Raw genomic sequence first — 4,313 nt, 5'->3', positions numbered from 1 at the left:
ACTTTGCCACAGTACATGGGAGATTTTGAGGCAAATTCTGCGATTGTGAGAGTTCCACCACAGAGGGTAGGAGGGACAAAAGAATTGGACACAAAAAATTTTATTGACTTGCTATCCACGCCAGTGAAGTGCACAATTACGTTGGCAGAACTTTTGAAAATCAGACCAAGTATGTGGACGGATATAGGAAAATGCTTGGAAAAAATTGGGATCAAAAGCCCGTTAAGGTTTCTGGAAAAAGAGCTAGATGAGATCGAGAAGCCTAGATCAAATGTAAGACCGGTACCTCTGAACAAAGTAGGAGAGTACTGTGAAGGAGAAGATGGTAATGCCACTTTGCCTGTCGAGTACAATGGGATTGAAACAAAAGCTATACTTGACAGCGGAGCAAGAATTGCCATAGCAACAAAACGAATATGGGAGAAATGGGATAGGCCCGCCTTTAGAACAACCAGAATAAAATTAAAGTTAGCAGATGGGCATGTGGAAAGACCCATGGGATTGCTAGAAGAGATAGTGGTGTCTTCTTGTGGTATAGAGTATGCACATACTTTTGCCATAGTTGACTTTGGCAAGAAAAATAACTACGAAATCATCCTAGGAAGACCATTCATGAGGCAACTCAAGATGGTACAAGATTGGGTTATGATTATCTATACTTGAGACATGCTGAGACCACAACACGTGTAAATAGAAGAAATCATAGTTACCAAGATGTGACTAGAACGCCCGTGGAAGATTTTGATTCTGCAACACAAAGTGGATCAACAGACCATCCGTGGATGGGCAAAAAGAAAGAAATCTGGATGTGCGGAGCATTGGAGTGTAGTGACTTTGGGAGAAATGAGAATTCCTTAAAGAGGGTCTTAGAAGATGATGCTTACATAAGAGAACCTTTTACGGAAGAGGCATTAGAACCGCTAGAGTGGACTCAGATATTGGCTACTTTGGATGTCTGTGTTAATGAGACTACACCAACAAAATTTTGTGATGAGAATGGGTATGACATAGTCCCCTACTACATGCTAAGGGTTCTGGGTGAGACAGATGAAGAATTTGAGTATGAGTTCGAAACGGGGTTATCAGTTATGGGGATAGCACAAAACCAGATACCTAGCCCGAATACTGGTCATATAGAAATAGGTGCTCTTTGCGATCAGTGTGCAATAACACACTTGATTACAAACTATCCGACTTGAATGCATAGTACAAAGGAGGAGCCGCAAGTCAACAAAGCAAAGTTGCAGGAAGAAGGGCTAAGATCCAAAGAAGATGCTTCAGGTCCAACGCCTACAAACGAGCAATATGAAGACTTGGAATCAATCAAAGAAGAGGTGCAGCAAGTGACAGGAAGTTCAGACACTATTGGTGACATTTCAACAGTTGAAGCCGAGGAAGAAGAGCCTATGACTCTACAGGAACCAAATGCTGATTTTGTCTCTCCAAAAGACATATCAGAGGAAATGGTGGTCAAGCAGGAGCTAGAACACACAGATAAACTCAGAAGTGTGAACAATGAAGAAGAAGATGACAAGGAGTCTAGGCCAAAGATTGCTCAAGTCACTCAAGAGAACACAACCAATCTAGTACCAAAGAAGATCAACTTTTTGCTAAGTGCAGAAGACGGAGTCAAGATGAATTTTATGGCAGAAATTGATACAAATTCCATGACTAATGTCATGTCATATGGCATGTGGTTACTTCTAGGTAAGCCAAAGCTTTATGATATTCAGATAAAGGTAAATCTCTCACCTGAAGTAGATGTTATAAGTATGGGGATTGCAGAAGGTACTCTCCAACTACACTCACAGAATGTCAAAGAAAAATTCTTGGTGGTAGATTCTCGGAAAATGGGAACACACTTGATTTGTCCAAGCCATCGGCACAAGTCTTTGAAAACGAGCCTGAATCTTCAACAATGGTCATCACAACAAGCTATCAAGTGGCAACAGAGGTCAAGCCTACAATAGTTCAAAGATTCTTGGCTATTGAAAAAGGCAAAGTTAAAGTAAGCCCACAGTCTCTAGCCTAGCCAATGCAAGTGCAAGACAAAGCCTCTACATCAAAAGCCAAACCATCAACAAAAAAATGGAAACCCAAGCAAAAAGTACTCTATCAACCAAAGTTTCCATCGCCCTAACGTCTCCAAAGGAAGTCAAAACAGGTCAACCAAGTGCTAGTATCCAAGGCACAAATTAAAGTTAACGATCCAATTTGGATACAATCACAGGAACAACCTCACCAAGCAAAGGTAACAGGATGGATCACATCAAGCGAGTCAATTATTGCACAAGGCTACAAGAAAGGAAATTCAGATGTTTGGGTCAACAAGCCCAAGATAACAGCCTGGCAATATCCATCCCATGAAAACCACTTAGTCAGGAATCAACAAAGCCGTAAACGTTAATCACATAACTGAACCAAGAGAAAGGACAGGATCAAAAAGCAAAAGAGAAGGTCTTCCACTGGACAAACCATACAACAAGTTCGGGTAATGAAATTAGAATTCTACCAGACTACCCAACAAAGTCAAGTGAAGATCACCTCCAAGCAAGTCCAAAGATTCATTCTAGTCGAGTTACTTGAAGCACAAGGATTCTATGAGGGTAACATTCAAATCTGGTTACCTAAGGTAGTAGCTTATCAAGGAATCACCTAGGAAAAGCAAGAAACATCAAGAAATCAAGAGCAGCCACACGCTACACCCAAGAGTACTACAAACTATAGATGGATCCCTCGTCAATTACTACAAGAGCAAGGCTTTTACACAAGTAACAGTCATATTTGGAAATTAAAGAAAAGGTACCATCAAGTCAAAGAAGAAACAAGGCAAGTGGCAAAGGAGATCACACCAGGCAAAAGAACAATGTGGGTTCCAAAATCTGCGATTGAGGCTCAACAACAAGAAAGATACACAACTCCTTTACAGCCTCTTAACAACAAAAAGAAAGCAACGGTAAATGAGGAGGTCACAGTTTTGAAGAACACTATCTGGAAGAAGAAGACTTCATCAACCATTGCTTCAACATCAATACCTGTCTCATCAAGCAACCACAATTTGCTACCAAGGAATGAAGAGCAGATATATGCCAATGTATTGGACAACATGGCATCTCAAACAGAAACTAATGAGAAAGGCCTAAACATCAAAAGCATATGGAATTGGATTTTGGGCCGCGATCAGGTAAGTCCAAGTCTCCATTAAACTTACATGGCATAAGAGTCTAGAGTCGGGCAACTGAGCCACTAAATGAGCGAAGTGTCAGACCCAAACTTCAAGTTAATATTTTTCTGTGGTCTATGAGTCTAGCTAATAGGTATAAGCTCAAGCTTGAGAGTTGATCATACATAAAGTCATGTCGCTCATGCTGGAAGAGGTGAGCATAAGAGTCAAAGTCCATATAATATATAAGGTGGAGAAGGCGGAGTAGTCAAAACAAAACACTCATGCACTTGACACGGTGAGGAAGAGTGGAGAAACCTCGACAACAAAAACCCTTCTTGTGAGTAGTGAAAGCTTTTGAAGCACTCATGCTATATGTTTTACTCACTACACTAACTCCATGAAGAACCCATCAATACTCTTCTCTCGCACCCCATCTTGTTTAACATGCATAACTCTGTGCAAGCATATAGATGTCCCATCATTGGACATATGCATTAGGCACTCTTTTTTATTCCACCCATGCACTTACACAAACAAATGACAATGACCAAGCGGAAATAGGTTTTATAAGCCTTTGCTCAACAACAACGACTTTGACTTCAAGCTACTAATACTTATCCATGTATATCAATCCCATACTAGTAGCCATATGGCCATATGTACTTTAACTCAGCATAACTCTATAACATCACAACCTAAGTACGTATAGCCTCGCATTTAATTATGACTGAAGACATTTTTTCCCATTGGGTTTTCCCTTTATTCTTATCCAGGTATCCAAGACCTTCATTTTGTATATACGCTACATTTTACTTTTACTCTTTTATTTTTTATAACAACAAAAACAAGAAGAACCACGATATACTCACACTACTAATTGCAAATCTATTGACAAGTCAAAAGGGAGAGGCCAAAAAATAGTTTGACAAAGCTTCAAGTCAACTGACAGGTAAAATTGTCAGATAACAACCACAAGAAAAGCAAATACTAGAGCTACAATGACAATGAACTGCTACACCAACAAGTCGATACAATCTCCTGCAATTCAAGATACAACAACCAATCGGAGGGGGAGAGTTCCAGGCTGCCGATACACTACAGGTACACCTTCAAGGCAGCTTTAACATCACACAAAGCGACCAACTAC

The sequence above is a fragment of the Adiantum capillus-veneris genome, chromosome 6 (genome assembly GCF_014529385.1).
Source record: "Adiantum capillus-veneris isolate H3 chromosome 6, ASM1452938v2, whole genome shotgun sequence".
NCBI lineage: Eukaryota > Viridiplantae > Streptophyta > Polypodiopsida > Polypodiales > Pteridaceae > Adiantum > Adiantum capillus-veneris.
Note: the sequence above shows the minus strand (reverse complement) of the source record.